The sequence below is a fragment of the Arachis ipaensis genome, chromosome B9 (genome assembly GCF_059453495.1).
Source record: "Arachis ipaensis isolate K30076 ecotype BB chromosome B9, ASM5945349v1, whole genome shotgun sequence".
In the NCBI taxonomy this organism is placed as follows: Eukaryota; Viridiplantae; Streptophyta; class Magnoliopsida; order Fabales; family Fabaceae; genus Arachis; species Arachis ipaensis.
The window spans coordinates 80,520,404-80,543,546 of NC_142444.1; the positions used below are offsets into that span (position 1 = coordinate 80,520,404).

The 23,143-nt window shown below is 37.5% G+C and overlaps 1 non-coding gene across 1 annotated transcript; it reads right to left on the reverse strand.

Annotated features, from left to right (window-relative positions):
• Positions 1–8,477: 8,477 nt before the first annotated feature.
• On the reverse strand, positions 8,478–8,585 carry LOC148545163 (small nucleolar RNA R71). Its single transcript, XR_015902030.1, has one exon. It is a non-coding gene; the product is annotated as a small nucleolar RNA R71 (small nucleolar RNA).
• Between the last annotated feature and the right edge of the window lie 14,558 nt (positions 8,586–23,143).

The following is a 23,143-nucleotide window of genomic DNA, read 5'->3' on the forward strand; positions in this document are numbered from 1 at the left end:
GTTCCTCCAACCAGAGTTATAGGTTTTAGAGTATGGATCATTAGCTTGCCTAGATGAATTTCCAAGGTAATTAGCTTCCGCCAAGTTAACTCCTTCTTCTGTCTCCAACTCTTCTTGGGGAGATGGTTGAGTGTGGATAGCTGCAGCCTGATTCTTCTCTATTTGCTTGGTCAAGTCAGCTAATTGCTTGGTGATCATCTTGTTCTGGGCCAAGATTGCATCCATATGATTTAATTCCTAGACTCCCCTGTTGTTGCTCCTATCTGAGGCATAAAAATACTAATTGTCAGCCACTGTCTCTATAACATCAATGGCTTCTTCAATGGTCTTCTTCTTATTGAGGGAACCTCCAGATGAGTGGTCTACGGCCTTCTTTGATTCATGACTCAGCCCTTCATAGAAGATATGGATTTGCACCCACTCATTAAACATGTCAGGGAGCCATTTCCATGTCAAATCCTTGAATCTCTCTCGGGCTTCATATAGAGTCTCACCATCCTGTTGTCTGAAAGTTTGCACCTCAGTTCTCAGCCTATTTACCTTTTGTGGAGGATAGAACCTTGTTAAGAATCTGTTCATTACATCTTTCCAGGTGGTCAAGCTTTCCTTGGGAAATGACTTTAGCCATTTTGATGCTTTGTCCCTCAAAGAAAATGGAAACAGTAGCAATCCATAGGTGTCAGGATGAACACCATTAGATTTAACTGTGTCACATATCCTTTAGAATTTAGTGAGATGCTCATTAGGATCCTCTTTTGTACTTCCTCCAAAAGAACAGTTGTTCTGGACAACAGTTATGAGCTGAGGTTTCAATTCGAAATTATTAGCATGGATGGTTGGCTTTTGAAAGTTGCTGCAACAATTTCCTAGATTTGGATTGATGTATGATCCCAGAACTCTCCTCTCTTGTCCAGTAGGGTTAGCTCCACCTCTTCTGACATGATTTTTCACCTCTCCTTCATGATGGTTTTCCATATCATCCTCCATTGTTATATCAAAGTATTCCTCCTCTTCTTCTGCACCAACAACTCTTTTTCCTCTTGCTTCCCTCCTTAATCTCAGGAAGGTTCTTTCCAGTTCACTATCAAATGAGGTTGAGGTTACCTTTCTCCTACCTGTCATACAATGAGCAAGTACAATAAACAGCAAGTGTAGAGTCTACTAAAATAGAGTATAGTTAGCTTGGTTAGAGCAATTTATCAAATAGTTAGTAGGTTAGCTTGCTGGAAAGTAAAGAGAATGAAGACGTTAAAGAGAAAAAAAAATTGCAGAGAACAAAAATGAACAACTGAAAGTAAAATTGAATTAATCAAACGAAAAGAAAAGTGCTCAATCTAGTTATCCTTCAATTTAGTAATTGTCAATACAAAACCAATCCCCGGCAATGGCGCCATAAACTTGATTCGCAGAAAACTTGCCACTCAACAAATTTCCTTCCAACAAGTGCACCGGATTATTGTCAAATAAAAACTCACTGTAGAGTGAGGTCAAATCCCACAGGGATTGATAGATTGAGCAACTTTAATTGAAGGAGTGTTCTAGTTGAACTAAATAGAATTAAATTGAGTATTGCAGAATTTAAATTGGCGAGAAACTTAAATGGTAAGAAATGTAAACAACAGAATGTAAATGGCAGAAATTAAATTGTCGAAAGTAGAATTGCAAGGAAATTAACTATAGAAACTTAAATTGCAAGAAATTAAATGGGATTGGGGATGATTCAGCATAAATGTGAATAGTAGGAAATTAAAGAGAATGAAAAGATTAGAAGTAGGGAATTCATTGGGCTTAGGAGATATTGCATTCTCCGGATTAAATCATTTTCATCTCTTCCTCAATCAATACATTCATTGATCTTCTTGGCAATCTTAAGTGATTGGATCCCAATGTCTTGGCTCACCAATCTCTCTAAGCTTGAACAATTTCCCAAAGTCTTGATTTAATTGCTCATGGGAAGAGATGAAATTTGGTCACTGATTATACCACACACCTTCATAGATCAAAGTATTGGTAGGATTACATGTCACTATATCCATCCAACTACCAACCTAATCCGATGCGAGAAAGCATTTCTAGCATGATTTCCTCATTCTTCTCTCAAGGTTCAGAGGAAATCCAATTATGAACAACTTCTCTGTTGAAATACTTGTTCAATTGAATGAAGATTGAAAGCTTTGTAGCAAAATCAAGAGAAAAGACAGAAAGAGAAGAATGAAAACTATTATTGATCCATTGAATTACAATAGAGCTCCCTAACCCAATGAAAAGGGATTTAGTTGTTCATTGCTCAATTCAAATAAAAAAGAAAGAAAAGTGCAGAAAAAGTAAAGAAAGTGCGAAAGGAATGATTGCAGAGTTCTAATTCTAGATCCAGATCCTAATCTGTCTAACCCCCCTTAGCCAACTTAAACTCTATGCTATTTATACACTTTCTTTATTTGGTCTTCAAGTCTTTGGATTGGGCTTTTGGCCCTTGTTGAAGCAGATTGAAGTGGCTTTCAATGATGTTGAAGAAGGATATTGGCAAACTAATGTTTTGCATTCTGCATGGTGCTCAATTGTATAGTTCTGGTCTCAACGTTGGTGATCAACATTTTTGAGCAAACATTGGGTCAAACGTTCTCTTAAAGGAAATGACTTTTGGGCATTACCAGCAACATTTGACTCAACGTTGGTGCACCAACGTTCGCCTGGTCACGCGTACGAGTCACCCACGCGTACGCGTGAATGGTCGATTTTGACATTTCACGTTTACGCGTCGCCTGTTCGTGCACGAGGTTGGGAAGAAAATGCACGTCACTGCAAATTACCCCAACTCCAGATTTGAAAAATTATCGCAGACGTTGGACTCACCATTGGTTTGGCAACGTTCCTTCCAGCAACGTTGGTGGCCAACATTGCTTCTTTTTCTTCTCTCTATGGCCCTTTTTGTTGCTTGTTTTCTTGCCTTTCCTCATCTTCTTTCCATACTTCTTCCTTACTTCTCTTCACCGATCATCATCCAATACATATACATCAAAGCTTTGCTAGATTTACAAGAGTTTGCATCATTCTTAAACCACAAGTAAATATAGCATAAATCTCATGAAAATGCATCAATTTAACCATGTTTGAAAGAATCAAGGTGTGCATGAAACTTCCATCAAAATAATTACTTATTGCTCAAGAAAGTGCATAAATCCTACTAAAAACAAATTAAAAAGGCTAGTGAAACTAGCCTAAGATGCCTTGGCATCACAACACCAAACCTAAATCTTGTTTGTCCCCAAACAAGCCACGGTGAATCACGAGAAAAAAAAATGCAAACAGAGAGATGTATGTGCTTATCAGAAAGCAATTTACACTTGGTTCATGGAGTTTTATGCAGGATATGTTTGTAGCTTAACTTTTATTTGTTTCTAGGTGTGAAATGTCCCTTTTAGTTTTAGCTAAGGTGCTGCTATGAATCCTTGTTATTCAATAATCCTTGGTATTTGATTTCTTTGTTTTTCTTTTGCTGAAAACTTATTCTTTATTTGCAGCTCAGTGTTCTGTGTTTGAGGCAACTCTTTAAAGTAGGCTTTCAGTCAACACTCCCGAACCAGTTGGTTCAAGGTGCTAAGTGTTGAAACACCCCTAAGGACTTAATCACCCAAGTTTCTCCTCAGCACATATTCACCACATGCACATGGTTTGTTATTCATTCTTTAGACCTTGGTGTCCAGCACCTCTTTTGGTTGCTAAATGTTTTTGTGACAAGGTTGCTCTTGATTGTGAAATTTTAGTTGACAATCCCTGGTTAGTTAACCTATGTTGTCAAGTAATGAAGCACTCCAAAGAACTTACTCATTCAAGCAGATCCTTGCACAAAAACACCACAGACACATGCCTTAAGTTTCAAACTATTGGTGCCTAGCTTTATTCTTTATTTCTTCTTCTTTTGTTCTTTCTTTCTCTCAAGGAGCTTTATTCACTAAGGCTTCACAGGCAATAAGCAAGTTCATACTAAACAGAGACAGTTTACCTTTAATCCTTATTAGTGAGCTAGCTAAACAATCAAACATATACCACCACTCAACCTTATTCTATTTCCTACCAATTTGGACAATTGTACTTTTTGTTTCAAACAATTTCCTTTATTCAATTAAAAGCAAGGAGGACAGCATACAATTAAGTAGGATGAAGGTGCAGCAGGCACTTAGATTAGAATACTTAAATGAAAATTAATGAAAGTAAATAAACATAATTCAAACACAGGTAGACTACTCAGCAGGGGGTACATTCAGACATCCAATTAAAACATTTCAAAGTCGAAACAGTTAAGTGACAATACATCCTCTTGGCATCTTCTTAGTTGTTCATCATCTTCCCTAGCTTTGATATTCTCTTTGTCTCCCTGGATGATGGTGCATATTCCTTCCAAAGGATTGATTGTCTTCCTGTAAAGTTATTAGAAGTTGCTTGTTCTCTGATGAGCGGATAATTTATATACTTTTTGGCATTCTTTTTAGTATGTTTTTAGTAGGATCTAGTTACTTTTAGAGATGTTTTTATTAGTTTTTATGTTAAATTCACATTTTTGGACTTTACTATGAGTTTGTGTGTTTTTCTGTGATTTCAGGTATTTTTCAGGCTGAAATTGAGGGACTTGAGCAAAAATCAGATTCAGAGGTTGAAGAAGGATTGCTGATGTTGTTGGATTCTGACCTCCCTGCACTCAAAGTGGATTTTCTGGAGCTACAGAATTCCAAATGGCGCGATCTTAACAGCGTTGGAAAGTAGACATCCAGGGCTTTCCAGAAATATATAATAGTCCATACTTTGCCGAAGTTTAGATGATGCAAAAGGGCGTTGAACGCCAGTTCTACGCTGCAGTCTGGAGTTAAACGCCAGAAACACGTCACAAACCAGAGTTGAACGCCAAAAACACGTTACAACTTGGCGTTCAACTCCAAAAGAAGCCTCTGCACGTGTAAACTTCAAGCTCAGCCCAAGCACACACCAAGTGGGCCCCGGAAGTGGATTTATGCATCAATTACTTACTTCTGTAAACCCTAGTAACTAGTTTAGTATAAATAGGACTTTTTACTATTGTATTTACATCTTCGGATCATCTTTTGATCTATTGATCACGTTTGGGGGCTGGCCATTCGGCCATGCCTGAACCTTTCACTTATGTATTTTTCAATGGTAGAGTTTCTACACACCATAGATTAAGGTATGGAGCTCTGCTGTTCCTCATGATTTAATACAAAGTAGTACTGTTTCTCTATTCAATTCAACTTATTCCACTTCTAAGATATCCATTCGCACTTCAACATGAATGTGATAATTGTGACAGTCATCATCATTCCCTATGAACACGTGCCTGACAACCACTTCCGTTCTACCTTAGATTGAATGAGTGTCTCTTGGATTCCTTGATCAGAATCTTCGTGGCATAAGTTAGAACCTATGGATGGCCATTCCTCAGATCCGAAAAGTCTAAACCTTGTCTGTGGTATTCCGAGTAGGATCTGGGAAGGGATGGCTGTGACGAACTTCAAACTCGCGAGTGCTGGGCGTAGTGACAGACGCAAAAGGAGGGTGAATCCTATTCCAGTATGATCGAGAACCTCCAGATGATTAGCCGTGCCGTGACAGAGCATTTGGACCTTTTTCACAGAGAGGATGGGATGTAGCCATTGACAACGGTGATGCCCTATATAAAGCTTGCCATAGAAAGGAGTAGGACTGATTGGATGAAGACAGCAAGAAAGCAGAGGTTCAGAGGAACGAAAGCATCTCTATACGCTTATCTGAAATTCTCACCAATGATTTACATAAGTATTCCTATCTTTATTTTCTATTTATTTATTATTATTATTCGAAAACTCCATAACCATTTGATATCCGCCTGACTGAGATTTACAAGATGACCATAGCTTGCTTCATACCAATAATCTCCGTGGGATCGACCCTTACTCACGTAAGGTTTTATTACATGGACGACCCAGTGCACTTGCTGGTTAGTTGTACGAAGTTGTGACACAGATATAAAATCATGAACGTGCATAGTGAGTTTTTAGCGCCGTTACCAAGGAATGGAATGATCACGATTTCGCACACCAAGTTTTTGGCGCCGTTGCCGGGGATTGTTCGAGTTTGGACAACTGACGATTCATCGTGTTGCTCAGATTGGGTAATTTTCTTCTTATTTTATTTTCAAAAAGTTTTAAAAAATTTTTCAAAAATATTTTCTTCTTTTTCATTTTTCCCAATTAATATTCGAAAAAAAAATATTTTCAAAAAAATAAAATATATTTTTCTTCAGAATTTTTAAGAATGAATTCTAGTGTTTCATGAAGCATGTAGAAGCCTGGCTGGCTGTAGAGCCACGTCTAAATTCATTTGGACTGAGGCTCCCAAGTCATCATTACAAGAGCAAGCTAGTTGTTGCTAAACAAATTTGTTATTGTATGACTGATTTGTATCTTCTAAAGCTTGGCTGGCTATTAAGCCATGTCTAACCCTCAGATTGGAGCTTTAGACTATGAGTGCAAGATTCCTGGAATTCATATTAAAAATTTTGGAATCTTTATTTTTCTTTTTTTTCTCACATTAATTTTCGAAAAAAAAAATTAATAAAATCATAAAAATAAAAAATATTTTGTGTTTCTTGTTTGAGTCTTGAGTCAATTTTTAAGTTTTGTGTCAATTGCATTTTTTTCAAAAAAATTTATGCATTTTTCAAAAATTCATGCATTCATAGTGTTCTTCATGATCTTCAAGTTGTTCTTGGTCAGTCTTCTTGTTTGATCTTCATATTTTCGTGTTTTGTGTCTTTTCTTGTTTTTCATATGCATTCTTGAATTCATAGTGTCTATGCATGAAAAATTTCTAAGTTTGGTGTCTTGCATGCTTTCTTTTCTTGAAAATTTTTCAAAAATAAGTTCTTGATGTTCATCTTGACATTCAAAGTGTTCTTGGTGTTCATCTTGACATTCATAGTGTTCTTGCATGCATCATGTGTTTTGATTCATAATTTTCATGTTGTGAGTCATTTTTTTTTGTTTTTCTCTTTCATCATTAAAAATTCAAAAATAAAAAAAAAATATCTTTCCTTTTTTCTCTCAAATTTCAAAAATTTGGATTGACTTTTTAAAAAATTTTTAAAATTCAATTGTTTCTTATGAGTCAAATCAAATTTTCAATTTAAAAATCTTATCTTTTTCAAAATCTTTTTCAAAAATCAAATCTTTTTCATTTTTCTTATTTATTTTCGAAAATTTTAAAAATATTTTTTAAAAATCTTTTTCTTAATTTTACATCATATTTTCGAAAATATCATCAACAATTAATGTTTTGATTCAAAAATTTCAAGTTTGTTACTTACTTGTTAAGAAAGATTCAAACTTTAAGTTCTAGAATCATATCTTGTGATTTCTTGTGAATCAAATCATTAATGGTGATTTTAAAAATCAAATCTTTTTCAAAACTAATTTCAATCATATCTTTTGAAAAATATATTTTTATCTTATCTTTTTCAAATACCTTTTTCGACTTCTTATCTTCTTATCTTTAGTAAAACTGGCCAACTAACTTTTTACCTTTAATTTTCGAAAATCCCTTCCCTCTTTTTCAAAATTTCTTTTTAATTAACTAATTATTTCAATTTTTGATTTTAATTTTATTTCATTCCTAATTTTCGAAAACTACTAACCTTTTTCAAAAACTATTTTCGAAATTTAACTTTAAAATTTAATTTTTATTTTTCGAATTCTCTCACCTCCCTTCTTCTTCTATTTATTTATTCATCAATTAACACTTCTCTTCATCTCATATCTCTGCTCTCCTCACCCTTCTGTTTGGATTCTCCTTTCTTTTCTCTTCTACTCTTCTTTTCTTCTACTCACAACAAGGGAACCTCTATACTGTGGTAAAAAGGATCCCTATTATTATTTTTCTGTTCCCTTCTCTTTCATATGAGTAGGAGCAAGGACAAGAACATTCTTGTTGAAGCAGATCCTGAACCTGAAAGGACTCTGAAAAGAAAACTAAAAGAAGTTAAAATACAACAATCTAGAGACAACCTTACAGGAATTTTCGAACAGGAAGAGGAGATGGTAGCCAAAAATAATTATAATGAAAAGAGGATGCTTGGTGACTTTACTGCACCTAATTCCAATTTACATGGAAGAAGCATCTCCATCCCTACCATTGGAGCAAACAATTTTGAGCTTAAACCTCAATTAGTTTCTCTGATGCAACAAAATTGCAAGTTTCATGGACTTCCATCTGAAGATCCCTTTCAGTTCTTAACTAAATTCTTGCAGATATGTGACAGTGTTAAGACTAATGGAGTAGATCCTGAAGTCTACAAGCTCATGCTTTTCCCGTTTGCTGTAAGAGACAGAGTTAAAATATAGTTGGACTCTCAACCTAAGGATAGCCTGAACTCTTGGGATAAGCTGGTCAAGGCTTTCTTAGCCAAGTTCGTTCCTCCTCAAAAGCTGAGTAAGCTTAGAGTGGATGTTCAAACCTTCAGACAAAAAGAAGGTGAATCCCTCTATGAAGCTTGGGAGAGATACAAGGAACTGACCAAAAAGTGTCCTTCTGACATGCTTTTAGAATGGACCATCCTGGATATATTCTATGATGGTCTGTCTGAATTAGCTAAGATGTCATTGGATACTTCTGCAGGTGGATCCATTCACCTAAAGAAAACGCCTGCAGAAGCTCAAGAACTCATTGACATGGTTGCTAATAACCAGTTCATGTACACTTCTGAGAGGAATCCTGTGAGTAATGGGACGCCTCAGAAGAAGGGAGTTCTTGAAATTGATACTCTGAATGACATATTGGCTCAGAATATAATATTGACTCAGCAGGTCAATATGATTTCTCAGAGTCTGAATGGAATGCAAGCTGCATCCAATAGCAATCAAGAGGCATCTTCTGAAGAAGAAGCTTATGATCCTGAGAACCTTGCAATAGTAGAGGTAAATTACATGGGTGAACCCTATGGAAACACCTATAATCCCTCATGGAGAAATCACCCAAATCTCTCATGGAAGGATCAACAAAAGCCTCAACAAGGCTTTAATAATGGTGGAAGAAACAGGTTTAACAATAGTAAACCTTTTCTATCATCCACTCAGCAACAGACAGAGAATTCTGAGCAGAATCCATCTAGCTTAGCAAATTTAGTCTATGATCTATCTAAGGCCACTGTGAGTTTCATGAATGAAACAAGGTCTTCCATTAGAAATTTGGAGGCATAAGTGGGCCAGCTGAGTAAGAAGATCACTGAAACCCCTCCTAGTGCTCTCCCAAGCAATATAGAAGAAAATCCAAAAGGAGAGTGCAAGGCCATTGATATAACCATCATGGCCGAATCCAAGGAGGAAGGGGAGGACGTGAATCCCAAAGAGGAAGACCTCCTGGGACGTCCAGTGATCAATAAGGAGTTTCCCTCTGAGGAACCAAAGGAATCTGAGACTCATCTAGAGACCATAAAGATTCCATTGAACATCCTTATGCTATTCATGAGCTCTAATGAGTATTCCTCTTCTGAAGAGAATGAGGATATTACTGAAGAGCAAGTTGCCAAGTTCCTTGGTGCAATCATGAAGCTGAATGCCAATTTATTTGGTAATGAGACTTGGGGAGATGAACCTCCCCTGTTCACCAATGAACTAAATGCATTGGATCAACTGAGATTGCCTCAGAAGAAACAGGATCCTGAAAAGTTCCTAATACCTTGCACCATAGGCACCATGACCTTTGAGAAGGCTCTATGTGACCTTGGGTCAGGAATAAACCTCATGCCATTCTCTATAATGGAGAAACTGGGAATCTTTGAGGTGCAAGTTGCCAGAATCTCATTAGAGATGGCACGCAACTCAAGAAAAGAGGCTTATGGACAAGTAGAGGACGTGTTAGTAAAGGTTGAAGGCCTTTACATCCCTGCTGATTTCATAATCCTGGATACTGGGAAGGATGAGAATGAATCCATCATTCTTGGAAGACCCTTCCTAGCCACAGCAAGAGCTGTGATTGATGTAGACAGAAGTGAACTAGTCCTTCAATTGAATGAGGACTCCCTTGTGTTTAAAACTCAAGGTCATCCTTCTGTAAACATGGAAAAGAGGCACAGTAAGCTTCTCTTAGTACAGAGTCAACTAAAGCCCCCACAGTCAAACTCTAAGTTTGGTGTTGGGAGGCCTCAGCCAAACTCTAAGTTTGGTGTTGGGAGTCTATAAAATTGACCTGATCACCTGTGTGGCTCCATGAGAGCCCACTGTCAAGCTATTGACATTAAAGAAGTGCTTGTTGGGAGGCAACCCAATTTTTATTTATCTAATTTTATTTTTAATTTATTGTTCTTTCATGTTTTATTAGGTTCATGATCATGTGCAGTCACAAAATAAATAGAAAAATCAAAAACAGAATCAAAAATAGCAGAAGAAAAATCACACCCTGGAGGAAGGGCTTACTGGCGTTTAAACGCTAGTAAGGAGCATCTGGCTGGCGTTCAACGCCAGAACAGAGCATGGATCTGGCGTTGAATGCCCAAAACAAGCAGCATCCTGGCGTTTAGACCCCAGGAATGCACACTGAGGAAAGCTGGCACTGAACGCCAGAAACAAGCATGGATCTGGCGTTGAACACCCAAACAAGCACCAATTCGGCGTCTAAACGCCAGAAATGCATGCAAAGGCATTTTACATGCCTAATTGGTGCAGGGATGTAAATCCTTGACACCTCAGGATCTGTGGACCCCACAGGATCACCTCAGGATCTGTGGACCCCACAGGATCCCCACATACCTCCACTCACCTTCCCTCCTCATAATCCTATATCACCTCAATCTCTCTTTCCCATCATCTCTTCACCACTCACATCCATATCTTCTTCTTCTTCTACTATTCTTTCTTCTTTTGCTCGAGGACGAGCAAACATTCTAAGTTTGGTGTGGAAAAGGCATTACTTTTTTATTTTTCTATAACCATTGATGGCACTTAAGGCCAGAGAAACCTCTAGAAAGAGGAAATGGAAGACAAAAGCTTCCACCTCCAAGTCATAAGAAATGAAGAGATTCATCTCAAGGGTCTATAGCTGAGTGGTAGAACATTTGACTGCAAATCAAGAGATCCTCGAGATACCTCAGGGGATACATTTTCCTCCACACAATTATTGGGAGCAACTAAGGGTGGAACATCAAAAGCACTCCATCATCCTTCATGAAATTAGATAAGATCAAAGAGCAATGAGGGAGGAGCAACAAAGACAAGGAAGAGACATAGAAGAGCTCAAGGACATCAATGGTTCCTCAAGAAGAAAACGCCACCATCACTAAGGTGGACTCATTCCTTGTTCTCAAATTTTCTGTTTTTCGTTTTCTTTATGTTAAGTGCTTATCTATGTTAGTTTCTTATTACATGATCATTAATATTTAGTAACTTTGTCTTAAAGTTATGAATGTCCTATGAATCTATCACCTCTCTTAAATGAAAAATATTTTTAATTCAAAAGAACAAGAAGTACATGAGTTTCAAATTTATCCTTGAACTTAGTTTAATTATATTGATGTGGTGACAATACTTTTTGTTTTCTGAATCAATGCTTGAACAGTGCATATGTCTTTTGAAGTTGTTGTTTATGAATGTTAAATATGTTGGCTCTTCAAAGAATGATGACAAGGAGACATGTTATTTGATAATTTGAAAAATCATAAAAATGATTCTTGAAGCAAGAAAAAGCAGTGAATACAAAGCTTGCAGAAAAAAATGGCGAAAAAAAATAGAAAAAGAAAAAGAAAGCAGAAAAAGCCAAAATATTTTAAAACCAAAAGGCAAGAGCAAAAAGCCAATAACCTTTAAAACCAAAAGGCAAGGGTAAATAAAAAGGATCCAAGGCTTTGAGCATCAGTGGATAGGAGGGCCTAAAGGAATAAAATCCTGGCCTAAGCGGCTAAACCAAGCTGTCCCTAACCATGTGCTTGTGGTGTGAAGGTGTCAAGTGAAAACTTGAGACTGAGCGGTTAAAGTCAAGGTCCAAAGCAAAAACAGAGTGTGCTTAAGAACCCTGGACACCTCTAATTGGGGACTTTAGCAAAGCTGAGTCACAATCTGAAAAGGTTCACCCAATTATGTGTCTGTGGCATTTATGTATCCGGTGGTAATACTGGAAAACAAAGTGCTTAGGGCCACGGCCAAGACTCATAAAGTAGATGTGTTCAAGAATCAACATACTGAACTAAGAGAATTAATAACACTATCTGAACTCTGAGTTCCTATAGATGCCAATCATTCTGAACTTCAATGGATAAAGTGAGATGCCAAAACTATTCAAGAGGCAAAAAGCTACAAGTCTCGCTCATCTGATTGGAGCTAAGTTTCATTGATATTTTGGAATTTATAGTCTATTCTCTTCTTTTCATCCTATTTGATTTTCAGTTGCTTGGGGACAAGCAACAATTTAAGTTTGGTGTTGTGATTAGTGGATAATTTATACGCTTTTTGGCATTGTTTTTAGTATGTTTTTAGTAGGATCTAATTACTTTTAGGGATGTTTTTATTAGTTTTTATGTTAAATTCACATTTCTGGACTTTACTATGAGTTTGTGTGTTTTTCTGTGATTTCAGGTATTTTTCTGGCTGAAATTGAGGGACTTGAGCAAAAATCAGATTCAGAGGTTGAAGAAGGACTGCTGATGCTGTTGGATTCTGACCTCCCTGCACTCAAAGTGGATTTTCTGGAGCTACAGAATTCCAAATGGCGCGCTCTTAACAGCGTTGGAAAGTAGACATCCAGGGCTTTCCAGCAATATATAATAGTCCATACTTTTCCCAAGTTTAGACGACGCAAAAGGGCGTTGAACGCCAGTTCTACGTTGGAGTCTGGAGTTAAACGCCAGAAACACGTCACAAACCAGAGTTGAATGCCAAAAACACATTACAACTTGGCGTTCAACTCCAAAAGAAGCCTCTGCACGTGTAAACTTCAAGCTCAGCCCAAGCACACACCAAGTGGGCCCCGAAAGTGGATTTATGCATCAATTACTTACTTATGTAAACCCTAGTAACTAGTTTAGTATAAATAGGACTTTTTACAATTGTATTTACATCTTCGGAACATCTTTTGATCTATTGATCACGTTTGGGGGCTGGCCATTCGGCCATGCCTGAACCTTTCACTTATGTATTTTTCAACGGTAGAGTTTCTACACACCATAGATTAAGGTGTGGAGCTCTGTTGTTCCTCATGATTTAATGCAAAGTACTACTGTTTCTCTATTCAATTCAACTTATTCTGCTTCTAAGATATCCATTCACAATTCAACATGAATGTGATGATCGTGACAGTCATCATCATTCCCTATGAACACGTGCCTGACAACCACTTCTGTTCTACCTTAGATTGAATGAGTGTCTCTTGGATTCCTTGATCAGAATCTTCGTGGTATAAGTTAGAACCCATGGATGGCCATTCCTGAGATTCAGAAAGTCTAAACCTTGTCTGTGGTATTTCGAGTAGGATCTGGGAAGGAATGGCTGTGACAGACGCAAAAGGAGGGTGAATCCTATTCCAGTATGATCGAGAAGCTCCAGATGATTAGTCGTGCCGTGACAGAGCATTTGGACCTTTTTCACAGAGAGGATGGGATGTAGCCTTTGACAACGGTGATGCCCTATATAAAGCTTGCCATAGAAAGGAGTAAGACTGATTGGATGAAGACAGCAAGAAAGCAGAGGTTCAGAGGAACGAAAGCATCTCTATACGCTTATCTGAAATTATCACCAATGATTTACATAAGTATTCCTATCTTTATTTTCTGTTTATTTATTATTATTATTCGAAAACTCCATAACCATTTGATATCCACCTGACTGAGATTTACAAGATGACCATAGCTTGCTTCATACCAACAATCTCCGTGGGATCGACCCTTACTCATGTAAGGTTTTATTACTTGGACGACCCAGTGCACTTGCTGGTTAGTTGTATGAAGTTGTGAAACAGATATAAGATCATGAACGTGTGTAGTGAGTTTTTAGCACCTTTACCAAGGAATGGAATGATCACAATTTTGCACACCATTCTCCAAGCACTTGAGAGATGGTTAGGATGCATGTGTGCTTGTGATTTTCTGGACTTAAGTTGGTGTGTGAATACCAAACTTAGTTTCTTGCCTACTTTTATATGCAGCAGAGTGAATACATACATGAAACATTAAGTGGTTTTATTAAGAAAATGAACTGTGAACTAAAAATCAAACAATTGTTTAGTAGTTTCTCTGATTGTTTGGAACTAGTGACTAATTATGCTGAGGGATGCAATGTGCTCTTAGTGAAATCTTTGGTGGAATGCCAAACTTAGAATTACACATTCACGCTTGAATTCCTTTTATGTGTAACACCAAACTTAGCTCCTTGCAATACAGAGGAATCAACTTAACTCCTTATTGAAACAGCTAGCAAAAGAAAATTACCCTTGGTTGGCTTACCTCCCAACAAGCGCTCTTTTAACGTCACTAGCTTGACGGTTGGCTTCTCACAGTTGAGCTTGTACTTCATCTTGGGGCTTTTCCTCATATTGCCCAGATAGTACTTGAGCCTTTGTCCATTCACAGTGAAGGTCTCCTGTGAATTTTCTTCCATGATTTCTATGTGTCGATAAGATGAGACCTTGGTGACAAGAAAAGGTCCTGACCATCTTGACTTTAGCTTGCCGGGAAAAAGCTTTAGCTTGGACTTGTAGAGGAGCACTCTCTACCCTTCTTCAAAGTTCCTTGGTGCTATATTGAGATCATGCTTTTTCTTTGCTCTTTCCTTTTAAATTTTGGCATGTTCATAGGCTTGGGAAATAAATTCTTCCAATTCTTGTAGTTGCAAGATCCTTCTTTCACCAACAGCATTGTTATCAAAGGTTAGTAACTTGAGTGCCCAGAAAGGTTTGTGTTCAAGCTCCAATGGTAGATGACAAGCCTTTCCATACACCAATTGATATGGAGACATTCCAATTGGTGTCTTGAAGGCTGTCCTATATGCCCAAAGAGCATCATCCAACTTTTTTGACCAATCTTTTCTTAAAGCCCCACAGTCTTTTCCAAGATCCTTTTGAGCTCTCTGTTGGATATCTCTGTTTACCCACTTGTTTGGGGTTGATAAGGTGCGACAACCTTATGCTTTACTCCATATCTCAGGAGGAGAGTCTCTAATGGTCGAATGCAAAAATGGCTTCCTTCGTAACTGATAAGAGCTCTAAGCACCCTAAATCGGCAAAAGATATTTTTCTGAGAAAGTTTATCACCACCTTCTTGTCAGTTATTGGAGTTGCAATGGCCTCTACCCATTCTGATACATAATCCACTACCACCAAAATATATTTATTTAAGTATGAGGTTGGGAATGGTCCCATGAAATCAATTCCCCATACATTAAATAATTCAAGTTCTAAGATGAAGTGTTGTGGAATTTCATTTCTTTTAGGTAGATTCCCTGCTCTTTGGCATTCATTGCTGTGTTGTACCAGTTCTTTTGCATCCTTGAAGATAGTGGGCCAAAAGAATCCACACTGCAGTACTTTGGCTACAGTCATTTCTCCTCCAAAGTGTCCTCCATAATGAGAACCATGACAGTTCCATAAGACTTCCCGTTCTTCTTCCCCTGAAATGCATCTTCTAAGTATTCCATCTGAACATTTTTTGAAGAGACATGGTTCATCCCAAATGAAATACTTGGCATTATTGATGAGCTTCCTTTTCTAATGTTTGTTGATCTCTGGAGGCACTGAAAGAGCTGAAGATTGATGGTTTCGAAGTTATGGTAAATACTCGTTGTAAGTATAGTTACTAAACCAAGCAATCAACCTTTCTTACAAACGTTTTGGTTGTCACAAGTAACAAACCCCTTAAAATTGATAACCGAGTATTTAAACCTCGGGTCATCTTCTTAAGGAACTGCAGGGAAGTATGTTCTTATTATTGGTTATGGAGATTGTAAATTGGGGTTTCAAGAATAAGGAATAAGTAACTTAATGGCGGGTAAATTAAATGGCAATTAAAATAAATAAATAGCTGCAAGGCAAACTTTTGGCAAGGTATGAGAAATTGGAAGTCCAGACTTAGTTATTCTTATCAATAACAATGAAAGTTGAATCTTAATTCCACTTAGTCAACCTTGACTAAAGTAAAGGAAAGTCAAGGAACTAATTAGTTTGATCTTTGAATCCTATTTATTTCCTGAGAAAAGGTTGGGATTATTGAAGCTCAGTTCAATTAGCAAAGATAACAGTTATCAATTATGTTGAGATAAGATAACTCCTGAGTTACTACTTTCTTAACCAAGACCAAAAGAGGAAAAAGTAAAATTGCTGGAATAAAAATTCCTTCAGATGTAAAGCAATAATAACATAAATTAAAGAAAGCAATCATGAATTGAAATACCTCAAAATAACATTAATAAGGGAAATTATAATCTAAGATGAAGGGTTCATAAACTAGATTAGAAGAATAAATAAAAAAAAAAGAACCTGGGATTGAGAGTCACTCCTAAAACTAAGAGAAGTCCTAAATCCTAAGAGAGAGAGGAGAGAACCTCTCTCAAAACTAGATCTAAATCATGGAAAGTAACTAAATTGGCGAGCTCTCCATGAATGGATGCATTCCCCCACTTTATAGCCTCTAATCTGTGTGTTCTGGGCTGAAAACTGGGTCAAAAGCAGCCCAGAAATCGCCCCCTGTGATTTCTGTTACGTTCAGATCGCGGGCAAGTGACGCGGAGGCGTCGTCCACGCGGCCGTGCGGATTGCTTTCCTGCCAGGTCACGCGTCCGCGTGATCCACGCGTTCGTGTCGCCTGGCATCAAGGCAGCTATGGCAAATTATATATCAAATCGAAGCCCCAGACGTTAGCTTTCCAACGCAACTGGAACCGCGTCGTTTGGACCTCTGTAGCTAAAGTTATAGCTGTTTGAGTGCGAAGAGGTCAGGCTGGACAACTTAGCAATTTCTCCAACTTCTTGTATTCCTTCCATTTTTGGATGCTTCCTTTCCATCCTCCAAGCCATTCCTGCCCTGTAATCTCTGAAAACACTTAACACACATATCAAGGTATCTAATGGTAATAAGAGAAGATTAAATATATCAAAATTAAGACCAAAGAAGCATGTTTTCAATCATAGCACAAAATCAGGAACAAAAACGTAAACTCATGCAAATAGTATGAATAAGCAGGTAAAGAGTTGATAAAAACCACTCAATTGAGCACAAGATAAACCATAAAATAGTGGTTTATCAACCTCTCTACACTTAAACATTTATCAAGAGAAGCTATAAAGATGAAGAGGAATGATAGCAACCTATGAATGTAACTACATGTAAAAAATGTTTCTACCTACTTGGTTAAAAATAAATAAATCTTTCAAGACAAAAATAATTCAAATTCCACTAATTCAAATCGTACAATAAAAAGCAAGTCAACTTGTAAGAAGAGAGCTCATGAAAGCAGGGAACACATAATCAAGCATCCTCACTGGTAGTGTATATCACTCTAACTCTCAAGTGTCTAGGTTCAATCACTCTATTCTTCCCTAGTCATGCTTTCTAAACCTTGTTCTTCATCTAACCAATCAACAAATATTTAGCATACCAATGCAAACATCATGAGGTCTTTTCAGGGTTGTAATGGGGCTGAGGTAAAGGTAGGGCTATATATAAGGCTAAGTGAGCTAGTAAAGTAAATCTTCAATTAACCTAATATACATATACTCTATATACTTTTAAATTCATGCCTAGCTATCCATAATTCCCACTTTTGTATAATTCCCATACTCATGTACCAAATTTTTGATATTTCTTTACTTTTGTCACATGTGCATTGATATTTTCATTAACTTAGCATTGGGGTAATTTTGTCCTCTTTATTTATTTATTTATATTATATATTTTTTTTCTATTTTTCTTCTTTTTTTTTTTTTGTAGAGAAATAAATATAACTTATCAACGCACATGAATTTTCTATTATTTTTCTATTTTGGTTTTTCATGAGTAGGTTCCCAAATTTCCAATATTCAAATAAATTAGAAACATGATACATTCCCTTATTAACCCATGTTCCCACAGTTTTCCCACACTTAATTGTTACACAATCCCTATCTTAAGCTAACCAAAGATTCAATTGGGATATTTAATTGTTTTTCTGCTTTAAGGCTAGTGATGTGGTAAAATACAAAACAAATAGGGATTAAAAAGGCTCAAAGTGGCTGACAAGGGTGATTTAAAGGGTAGGCTTATTTGAGATAAGTGAGCTAAAATCAAACAATGGCCTCAATCATATGCAAGCATGTAAATACACTAAATAATGGACATATATATTGGGACAAAATATAGATTACAATCATAGAGAAGGAAACACACAGGAATAAAATATTTATGGTTAAATAATGTAACCATATAAATAGGCTCAAAATCTCACAGGTTGTGTGTTCTTTGGCTCAAAAACCATGTTCCAAATACAACTTCAAACAAGTTTTATCACAAAAATTTTAATAATTGATTTAAATTAGTGAAAATTTTCAAAAATAGGGTTTTAAAAAGAAACTTATTATTTTAACCAAGCAGTGGCTAAATGCATAAAATCAAATAAACATGCAATTAAATATGCGAATGGAATAATGAAAAAAAAAATAAAACAATGGTGTTGAGATAGAAAAGTGACTAACCCATGGAGATCGGTATCGACCTCCCCACACTTAAAGATTGCACCGTCCTCGGTGCATGCTAAGATATACAAGTGGACGGGCTGCTCCAACTGATGCCTTTCTATAGATTGTGCAGATTGACTTGTTGTGTCTCCCCATGTAAACGTCTTCTGGTTCCCTTCCGGGTGGCCATCCTGAAAGAAAAAGGGAAGAAAAGTAATTCAAAAATAAAGATAGAAAATAAATGAAGTATGGGTGGGTTAATGCCAAAATGATAAGGGTCTCATTTACATGGAAGCTTCAACGTGCAAGTGAGAAAACAAAAGAAGCCATGGCATACCAGTGGTGCAAGATTTGAAACATAGGGGAGGAGAGTGTGGGTAATGAAAGACAGTATAAGCTCATGTCAATGCAAAAAGGAATACAAATATCATAAAAGAGTAGCATTGATTTAATATTACCCAACAGTGTAAACAAGTCACTAAGCACCAAATAATACCAGAAAAGTTGCAACAGTTAAATAAGAAAATCAACACCAAAGGAAAAATAATAAATGTAGAAAAAAAAAGAAAAATATGCACTAAATTAAAATGCAATGAATGAAAGTATGCAAATAAAATAAATAAAATAAAATAAAAGAGAAGAAGAATGAGAATGGAAACAAATAAAGTAAGAGAGAAAGAAGAAAGAAGAAAAGATAGAAGAAATTAGGATTGAGGGAGAAAAGATAAGTTATTTGGCAAATTAGGATAAGCTGTGCGGCGCAATCGACGCGGACGCGTGGGGCATGCGGTCGCGCGACTTGCACTTAAACTGATTGACGCGGTCGCGTCGGTCACGCGGTCGCGTGACCCGTTTTATGCTGCTGGCGCGAGGGCAGCCTCGCGCTCACACAACTCTCTGTCAAAATCATTGAATGCCAAATATTGGGCGATGCGATCGCGTGGGGCATGCGATCGCGCGAGTGGCCACTTAGTAGGATGTGACGCGGCCGCGTGGGGCACGCGGTCGCGTGAGATGGACTGCGCGTCCAGCGCCAGTCCAGCACCACTCTAGCACAACTTTCGGCTGTGCACCATTATTACGTCGAAATCCTGGCAACGCGGCTGCGTGGGGCATGCGATCGCGTGGGAGGCCATTATTCTCATATGACGCGGACGCGTCAGCGAAGCGGTCGCGTGGGGTGATTTGTGCCATTGGCACACCTCCAGCCCTGCTCCTGCGTAACTCTCTGTTCATAGTATTATTGTCTCCCATTTCCTTGCGACGCGGACGCGTCAATAAGGCGGTCGCGTGGCGTGATTTTTTTTTATGCAATATGCAAAATGCAATGATTAATATGAATGCGATGCAAAATTCTAGGTTCAATATTATAAAATAAAATAAAACTTGAAATCAAACAAAACGAAATAAAAATTGAAAATTGAACGATCATACCATGGTGGGTTGTCTCCCACCTAGCACTTTTAGTTAAAGTCCTTAAGTTGGGCATTGGATGAGCTTCCTGTTATGGCGGCTTATGCTTAAATTCATCCAAAAATATCCACCAATGCTTGGAATGCCAATAGCCTCCGGGATCCCAAACTAAGCATGTAAAGCTCTTGAGCAGCTTCAAACAGATTTTTAGGCTCCCGGGATGACGAATGTCAGAATGGATTCCCGGATCCCAAACTTTGCTTTTAAATCCGCCTCCGTCTTGATCTATACTTTTCCATCCGGGCGGTTTAGAAAGTAGATTCTCACCATAGTGACCAAACGTTTTCCGATATCCATTCAATTGAGCATGATACCAATCCGCACACTTCAAGTTGAAGCGTGGAACCTTATTGAACCTTGTACACCAGCTCTGAGCACGTGCCATTTCCCTCTTACTCTTAAAGCCATAGAGAGCTCTAAGCTGGCCATCTGTTTCAAGCAAACCGTATTCAAGTGAAAAAGTAAAGTTAAAAGTTAAGGATTGTACCCACTTGAAGCTTGTATTGGGTGGTAATGGCCTTGGGGAAGGTGTTTCTGGTGGTTCTGTAAGTTCTACTCCCTTGTGCTCTTCTGTGAATTCCTCCACTTCCTTGTAAGGTTCTTCAAATGCATCTGAGTCCTGGTCAAAGTCTTCTATGTCTTCCTCGTCACTTGAGTCATAGATTGGAGTACAAACAAGAGGCATGAAATTGGAGTACGAACAAGAGGCATCTTTTAAGCCCCAAAAACACCAACTGGATAGCAAATGTGACGTTAGCCGCACTAACTTCAGCACTAACGATTAGCACCTGGACGTCAACTTGATTCACTTCTCTTTGAAGGACCACCCAACCACAAGGAAGCAAGCCCACAAGTGTCAACCAATCAGGGTCACAAAAAGCATCTATAATAGGAATTTTCATTTAATTGTAATTTACTTTTAGTTTCATTTCATTTTGTAATTTAGGAGAGCCTATATAAAGGCCTTAGTTTTAACATTCAAAATTGAGGGGATTGGAGGGAGGACGGTATTCTAGGGGCTGGACACACCAGAGAAGAGGGGTCCTCGGACTCCCTCCCCTCACACACTTTTCCTTCTTTTTCTTTTCTTAGTAGGAGTTTAATTCTAGTTTGTACTTTTCATTTATGAACTTTGAAGTTTCAATTTCAGTTTTAATCTTCATCTTTATTTTTCTGCACTTTCTTTCTTTTCTGTTTTGGTAGAGCAATGAACAACTAACTCTTTTCATTGGGTTAGGGAGCTCTGTTGTAATTTGATGGATCAATAATAGTTTTCATTATTCTTCTTCTTTTTTTTCTCTTGATTTTACTAGAAAGCTTTCAATCTTCATCCAATTGGATAGTTGTCTTGGAAAAGAGGCTATTCATACTTGGATCTCCTCGGAACCTTGGAACAGGAATGAGGAGATCATGCTAGAAATGCTTTCTCATGTTGGACCAAATTGGGGTTTGGATGGATATAGTGACATATAATCCTACCAACACTTTGATTTGGAAATACATATGGTATAATCAGTGACCATACTTCATCTCTTCCCATGAGCAATTAAATCAAGGAATTGGGCAATTGTTCAAGCTTAGAGAGATTGGGTTGCCAAGGAATTGGGATCCAATCACTTAAGCTTGCCAAGGAGATCAATGAATGCATTGATTGAGGAAGAGATGAGAATGAACTTGATCCGGAGAATGCAACATCTCCTAAGCCCAAGGAATCCCCCATTTCTGATCTTTCCCATTCTTTTTATCTTCTACCATTTACTTTTATGCTCATCTTCTCAAATCCCCATTTAAGATTCTGTAATTTACTTTTCGCTATTTACATTCTGCCATTTACTTCCAGCATTTACATTTTCTGTTATTTACTTTCCCGCCATTTAATTTTCTGCAATTCCTTAACTCAATTTCTGCTTAGCTCAACTAGAACATTCCTCTAATTAAAGTTGCTTGAACAATCAATCCCTGTGGGATTCGACCTCACTCTATTGTGAGTTTTTACTTGACGACACTTCGGTATACTTGCCGAAGGGAAATTTGTAGCGATACAAGTTTCTGTGCATCAAGTTTATGGCGCCGTTGCCGGGGATTGATTTTGTATCGCCAATGATTAAATTAGAGGATAACTAGATTGAGCAATTTTTTTCTTTTGTTGGTTAGTTTTTGTTTCAGTTTGCTTAATGTTATTCTCTGCAATTTAAGTGGTTTTTCCCTTATCCACTAACTATTTATGATATTGCCTCGCTAAGAATCCCTCATTTATTACAATAGAGATTCCAATTTCTTTTGGTGATTATTGTTTGAGACAGAGCTTTTTGCAGGAAAGAAAAGAGCATCCATCAGATTTTAGTCAATCAAATTTCATGAGAAACTCTCAACTACCACGGAATGATTCACATTACTATGCTCATAGTGGGTGGGAGTATCAAGAACATGAAATGGGGTACTTTCTAGAGCCACAAAATGGTCCATATTTTGGTGAAATTGATCACTACTCAAGTTGTGGCTGGAAAGATCAAAATCAAAGAGATTTCACTCATTCATACCTCATTCATTAAGAGCCATCACCTCTCAATTATCCAACCTCACCTCCAAGTTTTACATGCCTAAATTCTTCATCACTTGAGTATACCTCAGCACAAAATTCTGTCCCAAATCCATATAATTCATCTCACCATCCACAAAACTCAATCCACTACCCACAAGAGTTATACCACTTTCTGAACACACAACCACAAAATAACCAATTTCATTCACAAGCCAACCCCAACCAACCATCACAACCTACCCAAGCTCTTTAGATAGACTTGCTATGATGGAACTCATCATTGAAGAACTCAAAAAAAGAAGAGAAGAAGATAGACTTGCTAGGATAGAACTCCTCTTGAAGAAATGATAAAGACAAACGAAGAGGAGAAAATAGCAAAAAGGGAGTATGAAGAAAGATTAAGACAGATAGCACAATCCTATTCTGAAGAACAATTCATTGAAGAGCTAAGATCACAAAG